This window comes from Marmota monax, unplaced genomic scaffold (assembly GCF_021218885.2).
Source record: "Marmota monax isolate L192 unplaced genomic scaffold, Marmota_monax_Labrador192_F-V1.1 WCK01_AAM20220418_F8-fsc00031, whole genome shotgun sequence".
Lineage (NCBI taxonomy): Eukaryota > Metazoa > Chordata > Mammalia > Rodentia > Sciuridae > Marmota > Marmota monax.
In genome coordinates this window covers 15,865,076-15,881,559 of record NW_026695197.1, presented here as the reverse complement: position 1 = coordinate 15,881,559, position 16,484 = coordinate 15,865,076, and the positions used below count along the sequence as shown (strand labels likewise).

The following is a 16,484-nucleotide window of genomic DNA, read 5'->3' as shown; positions in this document are numbered from 1 at the left end:
AACTTGCGGTTCCCTAATTTCTAAAGATGTTAAACATTTCTTCATATACTTGTTGTATTTCTTCATATATTTGTTTGTATTTCTTCTTTTGTATTTATCTATTTATTTATAATGCCTCAATATAGTTTATTCTACAAATGTGGGGAGGGCTATTTGATGTTGTTTGGTTAGTATAATTAATTTCCTCAGTGAATTATAAGAAAATTTGAACTTTTTTTCATATTTTTCATTGGCATATTATAATTATACATAATAGTGGGATTCACTATATGTATTTGTACATGCACATGATATAAAAATACAATTTAGTCGATATTGTTCTCCAGTATTTCTTTCTTTCTCCTCCTCCTCCTTCCCCCAGTCCCTTCCCTCCACTTTGCTGGTCTCCCTTCAATTTTTGTCTTATATTTTTAAAAAAATCTTGTCATTTTTACAGTCCCACCTGGGCTGGAAGGTTCTGGATGACAAGATCAGGATCCAATAATTCTCTTTATTGATGATCAATGGCTTTCTTTCCAGAAAGATGGTTAGGTCAACGTAAGAGATGATAAGAGTCAGGTGAAGAAACGGGGAAGAAGGAAGAACAAAATTGGATAATGACTAGCTTTAACGTTTCTCTATGATGTCTTGCATTTTTACATGTTTCTAAATATGGGTTTGGCTCAGGACTTATTACAACACAATTTCATTTTGGTTACTGCTGGCTCTGAATCTGTTTATAGGAAGTTTAACTTTATTTATACTCTGTACCTTAAACACATGCAGTTGGGCAGTGCCCACAATTGGGAATTTTGCAAGAGACCGCTGGAAGGCTCTTCTGCATCCCAAGCAAGTCTTTTCTAAGTGGCAGAGAGAGTGCTAAAGAAAAAGCATTCACATTCTTCTTTATCCTAGCACCGAGGGCGCAGCAGAGATCACAGTCTGGAACAGAATGTTCCCCTGCAGTATGTTCTGAGCCCAGGGAGGTTTTGGTTTGGTAAACAGTGAGACAAAACAGCACCAGATGAAAGCCAAATCTCCCACTGACCCAGAACACTACTTGGGGGCCACCCTTTGTGGTAGGCATTGCCCAGATGCGCAGCCAACCGACAGGCAGGCGCTTAGTGCTAATGTTTTTCTCAGACTTCTGCTGCCTGCCCTCGCCTGGGGAGCTTGGGGTGGCTGATGGCAGGAGGTATGGATGTACTTATGTTTTCAGTTCGTAAAGTTCTGCAATTATCCAGCTCCATTTAAGAAATGAAATGGGGCTTAATAGCTGGGAGCACTCCGGCACAAAGCAGAAAGGTGACAGGATCTCAATCCCTACGTGCAACTTTCATCAGATAACCACAGGGATCATTTTTCCAGCTTTTAAATTAAAATTAGGCCAGTCTAGGTCCATAGTGCAAGTCTCTGATGTCCTCAGGCAGTGCCTAAGAATGGGTAGGTTGTGCACGTACAAATGCTGCAGGTCTAAGAGGTCAACAAATACCCTAGAAGTGTACATTTCTAGCAACAAAATTCTTGCAGATGGCAGTCAAATGTCTGAGGAAAGGGGTGAGGAATATGGGTAGGAGGAGAATCTTTTGAATTTCATTAGACTAGTTGAGGAAGGATTCAAGTGTTGGGAAAAGTAAGTTACAGGGACACACATTTCCCTGGGCCTCCTCCTGAGGGTGACCCAGTCACAGTGAGTGTTTCCTCATTGTGGGAGACACAGTCCTATTGCTCCCAGGCTTAGGAAGCTGTGCTTTATTTTACAACAGGCCCAGGAAGAGAAGATGGGATGCACCTGGCATCACCATTGAGAATGAGACTCTCTGAGCACTGGGGATCCTGGTGGCTCACCAGGGGGACTATCAGCGGGTGGGGGTAGGGAGGATGTGTTCCAGTGAGCTTGCTCTCTGAAGCTAGGGAGGTGGCCACCGACTTAGGTTCCTCACCCTTGTCCCAACTGGAGGTTTAACGTCTTCTGGCTTAATATCCTCAGCCTGACTTAAAGGACCCTTTGTGTTATCAGAAGTGCTCCACAGTCCCACTCCCCTGGCCTTTTCTTCTCTTTCTTTTGGTATCTGCCAAGCCTGGAGTCAGGGCTAAGGGTAAAAGGAACATCAGGGAAAATGATTCTGTGACTGTCCCGTGGGCCTATTTGAAACTGGACCAACCACATTGCATCCTCAGATTCTTCAGTTGGCCGCTGATGTCCTTGTGAGAAAGTGTCCTTAACCATCCTCAGATCCACAGTGCTGTTCCCATGTGACATACCACTCAGACACTGGCTCTGCAGCTGTGTCAAATCAAGCTAATGGCTAGGCTGGCCAACAGGAAGGGTATTAAGTTCAAGTGGGGCAGCCAGAAGTGGTTCCCAATATTATGCTACTCTTCCACATGTGGGGCACACAGTGGAGCATGGTCAGCCAGCCTTGTCCCAGTTACCTGATGGATAAGCACAAAAACTCCATGGCAACCTTCATGCTCCCTGCTACCTAAAATTCTGACACAGGGAGCATGTCCCTTGCTCCATATTCATGGTCAGTCATCTTAAAGAGACCACTCTGGATGAACAAGAATTTTTTTTTTTTTTAAACATGATGGTGTTGTGCCATCAGCTAGCTTGAAAGTGGACCAAATTTATTGCCTCCCCAACTTGTTGAGTTGATAAGTTGAGTTTACCAACTGAGTTGGTTTATATGAATGTGACCAGAGGTTTGTATCAGAGTCTTAGCAACTCTCACTACAAGAGTATTGGTCCAGGAAATGCAATTGTGCCAGGGTGCTAAGAGAGATAGACATGGTGGAGAATTTCTGTGCACCCCTAATGCTGCATCCTGCTGTTAAAGTACAAATGACTCCATGTTTTATTCAAAACCAAAATTGAACCTGGTGGAGAGGGCATTATTTTTTTTGATGCAATATCTCTTATAAAATGTTAAAAATCAGCTAAGCATTATATTATCATGTTTTCCATGCAGTTATTGGACAGTACAAAACTTTCAATTTCTCATTTAAAACTAAGATGCAAAAGTGGTGATGGGACTAGAAGGGTTCCTAGTTTACCACGAGTCCCTGCTTTTAAATAAAAGATGGGAAATCTTAACTCGGTGGTGACTCTTATTTGGAGATATGCTCACATCAACTTTGTTTCCAATAATGGAAACATCTGTGTTAAAGCCTGAGTTTCTTGGGACCAGAGGTACCTTCTCCCAACTGCGGTGTCAATACTGGGTGTTGGAGAAATAGAAATGTGGGACAAGGTAGATTATGGACAAGGAGAACAGATTTCCCATGGCTTTATCTGTTTTTCCCACCTGTGGTATTTCTCCCAAAGCTTAAGTTATTTATTTTCCCAAAGCCTGGATCAAAGGATGTAACTGAATGAAGGGCTAATATTTAGTTATTTTATGGTGGCCTGTGGGGGTTGGGTAGTGCTGATGTGAGTGAAGCCAGAGTTATGCCTTATTATTAGCTCTCTATTCCCCAAATGCATGACTCAGTGAGACACTGGACATCCATGTTCAAGTGTCAGCTGAGGTCACACATGGATGAGAAGTCCCTCCTCCACACAGAAGAGCACGTAGGATGCAGCTCAGGAGATGTCATTTTTGAACACGTGTGTTGGAAGTTGGTCCTCAGTGTGATGATGTAAATGGGTGGTGGAACCTTGAAGAGGTGAGGCCTCGTGGGAGGTGGTTATGTGGCTGGGGCATCTCATGAGGGATGTTTTATAAAAGAGTGAGGCCTGATCCCTCCTGCTCTCTGGCTTCCTCTCTTGCCATGTAATTGCTTTCAAAGAAGCTCACACCATTGTGATGCCATCCACCATGAGGCCCTGACAAGAATGTAAACTGAAGAGGCCAATCTTGGACTTTAGCATCCCAAGCTATGAGCTAAATAAAGCTCTTTTCTTTATAAAGTACCACTCAAGTATTCTTTCATAGCAATGAAAAAATAATAATATGATATCCTCATATAGGCTTTGAATGCCCAACATCCTTTAGAATTCTGACTTATTTTTCCCCCCCATTTGGGGTCCATGAATCTCAAAGAGATATTGAACTGCCATGCAAGTCCAACAAGCAATTTTTTAATAGTCTTTAGTTTCCAGCATTGAAAAAAGAAAAACTAGATTTAAAATAATATTCATGACAGTCTGAAGGGTGGAAATAAGTTGCCTGAAGAAAGCTTTGGTGGTAGGTTGGGTTCCCAGAGCTTTGCTCATTTTATAATCTGAGATTTCTGTTGGAGGAGAGGGTGGCAGCCTCAGCCTCTCAGCTCAGTTGGACAGAGATGATGGACTGAGGTCCCTAGCAGAGCCTCCACATTTTTGCTTCAAATGGATTGCTTCATTTATCTCTCTACCTGGTATATTTTGTCTTATTAGTTTAAAATAATCCCAAGCCTCAAAACAAAATCCCCAAACGTGTTTTCCCATGATGGCCACATGCTTTTTTGCCGCTCTGGATGCTGCATACCAGGTAAAGTCTCTTCTGTCATTGTCCCCTTCCTCAGTACCAACATGAACCCCATTTCTCTCTTCCACCTGGCTTCTCAATATTTTGGTCCATTGGATTCAATCACCCATCTGGCCATTGTTGAATGTATGTCAAAAAATAAGGTTCTTAGTTGAGTAAGATATTGTTCTTCATTCCAAGGATTTAAGTCGTTTGAACTTCTCTATCTTTCTGAATCTTCTCAGCTCTAAATGTGCGCTGGCTTGAATTCTCAGTCTTCTCCCCTTGTTTTCCCTTGGCAAGATTCCACCTCCTTCCCCTCCTGTTCTACTTCATCCTACAGCATCATTTATGGTCAGCTGGTTATTGGTTTATTGGGGGGTAGGAATGGAGATCTGTCTACTGGCTTGGACTCTGATGGAATTGGCACTTCACCTACTAGCTTAACAAACTGCCTCACTTATTAGAGGAAGAGTTGGGCTGAATCAGTGACTCTTAGGCTTGTCTGCATATTGGAAATATCTGGGGAGCTTTAAAAAATGCTGATGAAGAGTTCCTCCCCTAGAGAGTCTTATGGAGTTAGTTTGAGGTGTAGGGGTTTCAGAAGACTTTTTGGTGATTCTAATGCACAGGCAAGGTTGAGAACTACTACACTGAATCCACCTAACCCTGATTCCTCACCCACCACAAGGAAGTGTGTCACAGGGGGATCAGATGGATTTTGGAGTTTGACAGATAAGGTTCAAATTATAGTGAGGAATAACAGCATAAGGGAAGTTAATTTTACCATAAAATGAATGAAGGTTAATTTACCAAATAAAAAGATGAAACAAGATCATAGCACATGATTGGCATTGAAGCAAAGGTGGTTTTTATTATTATTTACCTTTAAACCATCTGTCTCTGGCTTCCTTCTTTCTTTCTTTTTTTGAGGGTTTTTTAATTTTGAAATTTTTTATTTGTTTTAATTAGCTATACATGACAGTAGAATGCATTTATGAACTTTGATATATCATACATAGATAGGATATAATTTCTCATTTTTCTGAGTGTACATGTTGTAGAGTCACATTGGTCATGTAGTCACATATATACATACAGTAATAATGTCTGTTTCATTCTACTATCTTTCCATCTCCACATCCCCTCCCCTCCCCTCCCTTCACTTCCCTCTACCTAATCTCAGGTAATGCTATTCTTCTCTAGTGCTGGGCCTCCATTGTGAATTAGCATCCGCATGTTAGAGAAAACATTTGGCCTTTGTTTTTTTTTGGGATTGGCTTATTTTGCTTAGCATGACATTCTCCAACTCCGTCCATTGACTGACAAATGCCATAATTTCATTCTTCTTTAAATGGCTTCCCTATTTCTAACAATGGTGCCATCATCTCAGTTCCATTACTCAAAAAAAAAAAAAAAAAAAAGAAGCTTTCTGATTGTTGAAAGAGAATGACTTAAAAACCCGTATTTTATTTGCATCTCATGAAGCAGACTGCTCAAGAAATCAGTTATCTGTACTTTAAAAACTGCCTGTACAACCAGGTGCTAGATCCAACCCCCCCACCCCGCCCCAAACCGAGGTGACAGTTTGGTTTCTTCCCTTCTGGTAATGTTCAACTCTTGCTACTCAAAGTGTGGCCTACTCACAGGTAGCTTTGCACACTCTAGAACTTGTGAGAAATGAGAATCTCAGTCCCACTCAGACCACCCGAGTCCCGAGCTGTCTTAAGCGCCAGGGGATTTGTGTGCACCTTACATTTGGGAGGCGCCCCCCTAGGACATCTTTCTCCTTGAGACTTGGAAAGAAGGAATGCAGTCAGCCTCCTGGAGTGGTGACAGTTCACAGATTCCAGCGTCTTGGTTGGAGATGCCATGGTGAGCCCAAGAGAGTCACGGTCGTGTTCCAGCTGGCAGCAGGGAGCGTGTTGTCACAAGCTGGGCTGTGCCTGGGGAAAGTGCTGCTCTAGGCGAAGCCTGTCACCCCTTCCTCCCATTAGGCTCCATTAGCTTAGTCTGCCCCACCCTCTGCTTGATGCCCCATTGCTTCACACAGGCTTGGTGGATGCCTCCCGGCTGTCAGTCACCAAGAGAGATCATCACAGTCACAAGAGGCTTATGTGCACTTGCAGAGGGCAGGGCTCCCTCCAGGCCTGGGCCTGGCACCAGTGCCTACCATCCAGCCAGAAACCTCTGCAGCCTGCCCTCCACAGGACTGATGTCTCCTGTCCTGCAGGGCCAACCCTAAAAAGGCTTTGGGATCTTCCCTATGCATTTGCCTTGTGCCCCTCCCCTGCACTCTTTGGGTCTGCATTTTGGATTCCTTGACCTTATAAACCCAGGGGTCCTGCAGTGATTCCTTCCCACCACACCCCAGCATACAATTCCTTTGGCTAAAAGTTACCCCTCCCCTCCAAAAAAAAATATCCTACCTGTGTGAAACTGTACTTTCTGTAGCTTACATTACACTCATGGACACTTGACTACACTTTCCAAAGGAAATCTCTCTGTCTGAGAGAAGGTCAATCTTCAGGCCAGAGCTGCAACTATAGGCTTGCATCACCCAGAGTGACACAGGTACCTGGTAGGATGCAAAACGGGGGAGCTTATTTGCCACAACCGAGCTTGCTCACCAGCCTGCAGGCTTCCTGAGGGCAGAGTCTGGGCTGGTTTTTTTTCATTACTTAATCCAGTTTCAGGATCAGTATCTGGCTCACAAAGATTCTCAATAACTGTATGCCGAGTCTATGGGTGACTATATGAGTGAATGACTGTCACTCTGAGGACTTGAAGGGCTAGGATGAGTTCTTGAATGGTACTGAAATAAGGCATGTGTGTCTTGGGGGTAGCAAAGGGGTAGGGGTATATTTTCATGGCTCTCAGTCCAGCACTCTAGCATTACGACTAGACAGGTAGTCCAGGGGACAATGCCTCTGCCATCTGCAACGTGCATGGATGGCCTTTGGTCATCGGCTCTTGTTGCAGGTCAACCATCCTCAGGCACAAAACAGCCATCAGCCAGCCCTCCAGGGAAGCTTCGGCCGCCCTCTAGGGCTATATAGCAACTGGGGAGGGCTGAGCCTCTCTAGGCATGTAGATTGGCCAGTTCTGGGGACACATGGGCCACTGTGAGGTTGGCAAGCAGAAAGGAAGCCTGTTTCTACAGGGCTCCTTGTGGACAATCTAGGATGGTTCCAACCTCAGCTGCAAACCCAGGCCAACCCAAATATAGGAGGCCTGGAGTTCCCAGGGACTGGGGTTGAGGTATGGCCAGTTCCTCCTCTGTAGAGCCTGGCTGCAGGCTGTGAGCCATGCTGCCTGGGTTCAGCATCTTCCCTTGGCTGGAGGCCATATTCCTTCATGACTCCTCCCCAGTTTCCCATCTTACCATATATAGGTCAGACTCTCTTAAATGCTGCCAGGTGATGTACACTTAAGCAATAAATTGTGGACATTCACAACAATGTTCCATTACAGCAGTACCCAAGTGGCCCCAAATGGAGAGCAGCTCAATTGCCCTTCACTAGAGTAGACAACTAGTGAGACCCTCACCCTGCAAGAGAACGAATCACATGCAACTCCTCCCAAGGCTGGGGGTCAATCTCACAGTGTTGAGTGAAAGAAGCTAGTGACAGGAGGGTATGACTAAATGATGCCATTTATACCAAGTTTAAAACTGGGCTAAACTGACAGAAGTCAGGATTTTGGTCCCTACTGGAAGGGGCACAGGGGACTTCTGGGGTGCCACCAATGTTTGTTTCTTCATCTGGGTGCTGGTGCCCTGGGTGTTTCAGTTTGTGCATGTGCACTTTAAGGTGAGTCTGTATACGTCATGAAAAGTTTAAAGTCACAATATGGCATAGAGAAGAGGTGGGTGGGAGTCTATTTTGTGACATGCGTTTGAGATGTCTGGAAATACCCAGGATGGTGTTGGAGTTGTGGGTCTCTAGTCTGGGAAAGAATCTTGGGCATTGTTGACAAAGATGGGACAGGGAAGATGAGGCCAGGGAGGGTCTTCTGGGACAGCAGGGGAGCTGTCAGAGGCAGGAGGAGGATGAGGAAGCAGAGCCATTCCCCGGAGGCTTATTCAGCTACCCTCATACCAGGTCCCTCTGCTCAGCTCTGCTGGCCATGGAGGGTCCTTTAGAGCTTGTACTTTTGATGAGATGGGGGCAGATGCTCCTTCAACCCTTCAGGTGGCATCATATTCCTTTTAGAAGCCAAGGAAGCCAAGGGTTGGCGAGGTGACCTGTCCAGGGCTGATGAGGTTCATTGTGAGGGCGCCAGTCCTGCTGCACCTCCAGGGGACGTGGTGACTCCCTCAGCAGTTGCAAAGGGCAGAGCAGAGTGAGGCCTCCAGGCAGCTCGACAGGGCCTGGGAGTTAACCTGGGAGTATACTGCTCGGGGTACAAGGGCCTCTTGAGATAAAGGGAATGTTCTGGAATCCTTGTGCACACACTGAGCACCACAGACTTGTCCTGCAGCTTGTGTGAGCTGTGGGGCTTGACCTTTCCTTGTAAGCCCATCAGATTAGGAGGTCAGGTGCTGTCCCAAACACCTGTGTGACGCTGGGGGCCATAGGAATGTGTCAGGAACAGAGCCAGTACATTTCCAGCGCAGGAGGACTGCGAAATATCCTTGTGAAACATCAAGGCGTCCTTAGAAATACAGAAGAAGGTGCACTTATACAAGAAGGGCAAGGTCCCCACCTTGAACTCCCAGCCATCATGCAGGGAAGGGCAGTAGGGATAAGGCACAAAACCCTGCATTAAAGCCCCTCCACCTGGTTTCCAGGACCCTGCTTCCGGAAGAAGGTGCTACCCTGCCCCTCCATCCTTAACTCTCATTCTCCTAGGGGGGACGTTGCACAGAGGTGTCAGGGCCCCTGGGATGGAAGTGCCTGAGGAGCTGTCCTCTCTTCCACCCAGGGTTTTTGCCTATGCTGTTCTTTGTAAGATGCCAGATGACTGAAATCCTGTTTCTAAGGGGCTTTTGAACATCATAATCTGTGGATTTGACACAAGTCTGTTGTCTTTCCTCAGCTTACTTTGCTTTCAAATGGGGTGACCCACTCAAGGGAATTGGTGAGATGGTACCTGTGATGTCCCTCATAGAGAGACATGTTGGAGTTGGCAGGCAACCACGTAGGTGTTCCCATCTCATTCCCTGAACCTCTTCGGAATGTCCTTACAGTTAACGTGGTGTTCTCCAAACATCGTTGGTCCTTTCACTCAAGTAGTGTGTGTACCTGGCTCTCTCCCCCGCAGGAGCTCCAGGTTAGCTAAGGGCTTGGGTGTTGCTTTGGAAAGGAACACTGTGTATCCAGATCCCTAAAGCGACTTCCTCGGAAGCATTTTGGCTTCTGAAACTTTTAATAGATCTTTGAAAAAGCTACTATCTACTCACATATTTGAAATGTGGCAGCTCATATTTACATCATAAGTTTAAACCTACTTTTTAAAAAATAAAACTGTTGAGGGGCTTCTGAATGCTAGTGATATTCTCTTGCTTGAGCTGGGTGCTGGTTACATGGGTGTGTTCATTTATGCAAAATTCATTGACTAAGTGACACCCTGATGATTAGTTAACTTTTCTAGGAAGATGTTAGTTTAATAAGATGTAACAAAACAAAGTGAAACAAAAAGACTTGTGATAGGTTGTCTGAGCCTAGAGCACACACTACTCTGTCACCCGATCTCACAACGTGTTTGTAAGACTGCAATGGCGGGACTGCAGGGTCTGCACGGGAACTGGCTAGGGTTCTTGGATCAGTCTAAATGGGCCTTTGGAGAGACCAATTGAAAGGCCACCTCTGGCAGGCAGAGAGACCCCATGAATTTCTTACAAGCCACACCAGAGAAATTACAGATGAGGTATCCCCAAATGCCACCGAAGTATTGAAGAATGCAAAAAATGATAGTGACATTGAAACTGGGATCTGAATACTGAACGGGCTCTGAAGACTGAAGAAAAGAAGTGGTCAGAGCAGCAATGAATGAAAACAGAATAAAATTCTGCATTGGGATGGAGGCTCAGAGATTTTCAAGTATGGAAGAACTTTGTGTGTGTTAGAGAGAGAGACTGTGTGTGTGTGTGTGTGTGTGTGTGTGTGTGTGTGGCTGATGAGAAGTAAGAGTGAAGAAGTAAGCAGGAGCTGGGTCATGAACATGAGCTTGATCCTTCAGGCAAGAGAAACTTCTGAAGGATGCTAAGTAAGAGAGTCTACCACCACCTCCATCAACCCCCATCAATGCTACCAACACCTCCACCCTCACCAATTACCTCCACCAATACTACACCAGCTTCACCATCACCTACCCACCACCACCACCACCACCAAAACCACCGACTTCACCATTACTACCTCCACCATTGTCACCTCCACCACTTCCACCACCACCAACTCCATCTACTCCACCTCCACATCATCCTCTGCCATCAGAGTTCCTATTATAATTATCTTCACAGAATAAATTGTTGCAATGCTGTGTACAGCACAATGAATTAGGGAACAAAATTTGAGTTACACCTGTTTTAAAAATAAACCCCCTAGCCTTAAGAAAGAGAGTCAGGTGGGTCGGGTGTGAGCTGAGGAGCTGGCCTGGCCTGCTGGAGGCGATTCCTCTTTTTTAACCATGCTTTTCTGCTCACCAGCAGAGTTTTGAACTGTGCTACGTGGAAAATACAGGCAGAGACCAAAAATTATAAAAAGGGTGGAAAAATTTTGGAATATATGTGTGAAAGACAGCCATGACTGAATTTTGATTTGTTAATAATAAAATTAAAAAAAATTATTTTTGCATTTCAAGGCTTCTGGTTTTCTAGCAATTTACATCACTTCCTGATGGTAGAATAATAACCAGGATATGGTCGAGGAGGTTTTCCTCTATTATCTCATTTCACTTTGAAAAGAACTCCAGTGATAGGTCTGTGATAATTCTTTTTTAGGAGGAGAAATCAGTCTTAGAAGCATAAGGTAGATTCCTCAGGATTCACGATTAGTTAATGCTTTTCTTAGCAGCTGTTCACTCTGACGAGCTGCAGTGTCCTTTGAGAATCAGTGACAGTGAAGTGGGGACAGATTGGGATCCTAGTTGTGGAGAGTGAACTGTCTGCCATGGAAATGGAGAGCAAGAACAAGGGAGCCTTGAGAGGTTTTTGGAGATGCTCTGGTGCCCTCTGGTGACAATTTGGAGGTATCACAAGCCAAGGTGCCCATAGTGTGCGCGAGCTCAGTGATGGCACACAGACTACACAGGATGTCCACATGCAAAAGGACACAGAAGGGGCAGTGCTTATGGGAGTGGGATTGGGTACAGGAAGAGACATCTTGGTCCTAAGTATCTGTCAGCCTCTGTGCCCAATCTCTTTAACACACAACCAACTAGTCTCTCCCTCTCCCCCTCTCTCTCAGTTGAAGGATAAGTAGGGTTCTTAAACTTTGATGTGCACAGGAATCACCAGGGAGCTTTAGGGTGCAGAATCAGGCTCCAGCTGCAGAGCTTCTGATTATTTGGTCTGGAGGGGCCCTAGGGATTTGCATTGTTAATCACTGAGTGATTCTGATTTGGATGGTTCTTGGACCACACTTCCAAAAACCAAGCCAACACAATACAACACAACACACTGTTTACTGTTTATATTTTTTAAAAATTGATACTTTAGTGGCAATCCAAAAATGTGGCTCCTGCATCCACTTGCTAAAAGACACCCAGAGGAATTCACAGGTGAACTGTCTCATATGGGTTCTGACTTGGTGTAAGATAAAAGAAGCAATTCCACAAACACAAAAACCCGATCACTCTGTTGTTCTAATTCTCAAAGAGCAAGTTAAAAAGATCCATTAGCACTCAAGTCAGTAAGCACATCCTCAAAAAAATATAAGCAAATCCTCATGAAAGAGTGAATCCCAAACCTGAGCTCATTGGAAGTGTGGTCTTGGAGATGTTGCCCTCTCACTATACTTGGGGCGGGGGCGGGGTGGGGGGCATGGAGAATCAGGAAGTGTGGGGACTCAGAGACCATACAAAGCCCTGTGCTGGGCTCAGAGTCTGTTCCTGTCAAGGAGCCAGGTGGGGCCCTGAAGTGGAGAAGCTGGCCCTTGAGGGCAGTGGCTGCCCAGGATGGGTGATGAGGGAGATCACCCTGTGTGAGGCCCTGGCCTACCCTCCTGATCCTCTCCTCGAGGTTGTGTCCTGAGCTCTCTTTCTTGGTCTACATCAGGGTTGCCAGAAACCAGCAGAGCATGGATGTCTCTCAAGGAGCTTAAAATAAAAATGATCCATAGACAAGCAGAAAAGGATCCCACAGGTCTGTAGAGGGCCTGGAATACAGCTTAAGTCTCCAGACCCAGAGCTCAAGAAGTGCATGTAACTGCATGCCACCTCTGACCCAGGTATGGGGACAACTACCACTTGACAAACCATGCTGTCTGAGGGTCCTCCTAGCTGAGAACTCTCCAGAGAATTCTCCCTGCAGCCTCCCTGTAGCCCACCTGACAGTAGGGACCACTCCACATCTATGGGCCCCACAGCAACCTTCGTATGTCCCAGGGAGCTTTGAAACCACGCATGCGTGGGTCTGCCCTAGAGATCTGATGGGGCCAGGCTGTGGCTTGGGCACTGGGATATTTCCATGTCCCACTCGTATGAGTGCCTACCTCCCTACCCTGTGATGCTCCTTGCCATGGCTGCTCAGGCCACATTCATGGGACAGTCCCTCTTTCCAACATTATGGTGGATCCTTGTGACTCAGACTGACCCCTCAAGACACAGATGCTGGCAAAAGGAGTGAGCGCTCCTTCCTGTCCCTGTCACACTCCTGGCCTCACCAGGCAGTTTGCAGATGGCTGGAGTCTCACTTCTCCACCAAAACCTGCCCATTTCCCCCTCTTCCTCCTTCCTGTTCTAGTACCACCTGGCCCGCGGGTACTTGCTCTTTTGCCCGTCATTGTGTTCTGCTTTTCTCCACCTCCTGACCTCTCATCTCGACTGCCTACCTGCTCAGGGCCTCTATGGGGCTACTCTCCTATTTGTACCATCTCCCCATTTGCCTGGCCACTTGCAGCAGCAGCTGCTGCTGTCACCCCGACTCCTCCCATCTTATAGCCCCACCCTGGGCAGCCCTTCATCCCATACCTGCTCACAGGGCTGAACACGGCTGCATCCCACCTGCGGCCACACCCCTCCACCAGGCCTGAGCTGCCCATCTGAGGACACTGTGGCTGGGCTGTGGACTGCCTCAGTGCCTTCCGTTTCCTCTCTTGGGCCAAGGTGCTCAGCTGATAGTCTTCCGGGGCCAATACCAAACCTTGCTTGTCTGCTTGGCCTATTGAGCCGGATGTTTCTGGTTAGTGGTTTCATTTTTCTTTATTTAGTCTCTGCTGGGTGCAGGGACAGCCCTCAACAACATTGAGAAAGAGATAAGACTGTTTTTCAGGATCTCTGTGGTGTGCCTGTACCTCCTGCCCCCAGGTGCCCAGCGCTTCCCACTGTACTTCATGTTGGGCCTTCTGCCCTTTACTCAAAACCCACCTGCAGACTGAGGATGGAGGCTTAGGGCTTACTAGCCTCTAGGAGTGACTGATTGGAGACCAGTTGGGGCCCAGAGAACAGACACTATGGTTGTTTTAAATCCTGTCTGCACATTAGAACATACCCCAGGAGCTTTAAAAACACCCCTGTACCCAGACCCACTGCTGAGTTGGTCTGGGGTAGGCCCCATGTGTCAATTCTAAGCTACCAGGGCTGAGAGTTGATGCAATGATCTTGAAGTCTGGACCTTGATCCAGCAGTATTTGTATAATCCAAGAGTTTGTGGGAGGTTCAGATTCCTGGCTCCATCTAGATCTTCCAATTCCAAATCTTTGGGGCTGAGATCCAGGGATCCATTTTTTAACAATCTCTGCAGATGGTTCTTGTATGCATGAGAATTTGCAACCAGGGCATGTCATGTTCAGTGAAGGGGAAAGGGTGACTGGGGACAGTGTCTTATTTCTAAGTTTACACTAATGTTTCTCAAAGTGTGACCCCTAAGCCCACAGCATCGGCACCACTTGAGAAGGTGTTTAGAAATCCAAATACCCAGACCCTTCCCTAGACCTACTGCATCAAATTCTGGAATGGGGCCCAGTAATTTGTGCTAAATAAGCTCTTGAGGTGATTTCAATACTTGTGGGAGTTTGAGAACTACTGATCTACCATCTACTGGTCTCACCTGAGGCCATCATATGACTTGGGGCTCCACAGTCTAGACACGCCATAAGGAAAGGATGGTTGTGGAAGATGGCATGCCTGGGCTTGAAGTTATTGCCCATATAATGATGAGAAGTTTAGGGTTAAGTTGTGTGGACCATTCTGAAGCATTCTTTCCCCGAACACCATTACCAAAGGTTGGGGGAGGTCACAGGCGGCCATTTTTGGAGACAAGATTGTGTCTGCTGCCTGCCTGAGATTCTTGTGTCTATTATTATAAGTATGTGATTGTGTTGTGAAACAGATTTCAAATTCTAGCCAGGATAAGTGAAGAGGGCAGGAGAGAAGGGGTGGGGTGGTATCTTATCAGCCAGTTCCTCAACCAGCTCAAGGTTACTATGTACCATCGGTGGGCTAGTTCTGTACAGAAGAGATAAATGACAAAAACAACTCGAGTGTGTGTGTGTGTGTGTGTGTGTGTGTGTGTCCACCCCTCTCCTTTAATTTTTTTCTAACAGAAAGTTGAGTTAAGCACGTGCCTTAGTCTTTAGCATGCTATCTTCATTGGTCCATTGAAAGCCTTTCTCTAGAATTCATGAAGCCGTGTGTGTATGTGTGTGTGTGTGTGTTTAATTGTAAACCTCACCATTTTCCCTCCTACATTCCGAAGCACTTTTTTTTTTCTTGGTGTGTGTCCTGCAAAACGTATATCATGGTTTTGTGTGCACACCCAGATTCATAGTTTGCCAATTTCTGTGGTGTAAATACTCCCTCCATGGCTGATTTCAAGCTGCCAGGATGACATCACTGAATGGCATTGCTTGCTCAGTTGGCTCTCAGGCAGTGTGGAGCTGACTCCAACTCCACGGTTGATGCTTAATTAAGTGTTGGACTAGACTGACTACTCTGGTGCCTTGTAGACATTGCATGTTTTCATAGGTTGAGTTCTTTCACCCCATCTATTTCCACCTTGCTTGGAATCTGGGCCAATTCAGCTTGCTTTATAGGCAAGGGTATTGGAATACTTAGAACAGCTGAGAGGTTTTATTAGTGGTCAGTAATCAGAATGGCATGCACGTGGAGGGTTTCCTGCTCTTAATAAAACCAGATTATATAAGACTTTGGTGGTAAGTGCATGAGAACGGGTACTTTAATAGTTCAATGTCATCACTTGGAGGTTCTGGGACAGCTGAGTGAATTGAGAGCAAACAGCTTTCTGGGGAAAGTCCTGGATGTGTGCTCCTCAGAGAGTTGTAATTCTATGGTCATTAAAATACAGCCTGGGACCTTCTTGGCCTCAAGGTGTGATGGCGAACTCAGAGGGAGCTCTGGAATGTGAGTCATTCCCTTTCCTGTGTGGAGGACTTGTTTCCATGGAGAAGTGCTCCACTTTCCTGGGGAAGTCCTAATGGGCTAGCTACGACTAGAAGGCAAACATACAGCCCAGTCGACCTTGTAGAAGATGGGGGAATGAGAAGACACAGGGAGAAACAAACTTTTTGTAAAGGATGGATTTGGTAAAGTGCACCTTTTTTTTTTTTTGTACTAGAGAATTGAATCCAGAAGTACTTTACCACGGAGCCAAACCCCCATTTTTATTTTGAGTCAGAATCTCACTGAGTTGTTTAGAGCCTCACTTAGTTGCTGAGGCTGGACTCAAACTTGTGATCCTCCTGCCTCAGCCTCCTGAGCGGCTGGGATTACAGGAGTGTGCCACCATGCCTGGTGTAAAATGTTCTTTCTTAAAGCTGTGTTCATAGAGGGGTTTGTCCTCTTCCTCTTCCATTCCCCACTCTCTTCTTATGTCATTGTCCCATCATGCTAAACTGGAAGTGGTGTGTGTGTGTGTGTGTGTGTGTGTGT

At 45.9% G+C, this 16,484-nt stretch overlaps 1 long non-coding RNA gene across 1 annotated transcript; it reads right to left on the bottom strand.

Annotated features, from left to right (window-relative positions):
• Nucleotides 1-5,278: 5,278 nt before the first annotated feature.
• LOC124082015 (uncharacterized) lies at nt 5,279-13,708 on the bottom strand. Its single transcript, XR_006848223.2, has 2 exons — nt 13,566-13,708; nt 5,279-9,086 (listed from the first exon to the last, which is right to left on the bottom strand). It is a non-coding gene; the product is annotated as an uncharacterized LOC124082015 (long non-coding RNA).
• Between the last annotated feature and the right edge of the window lie 2,776 nt (nt 13,709-16,484).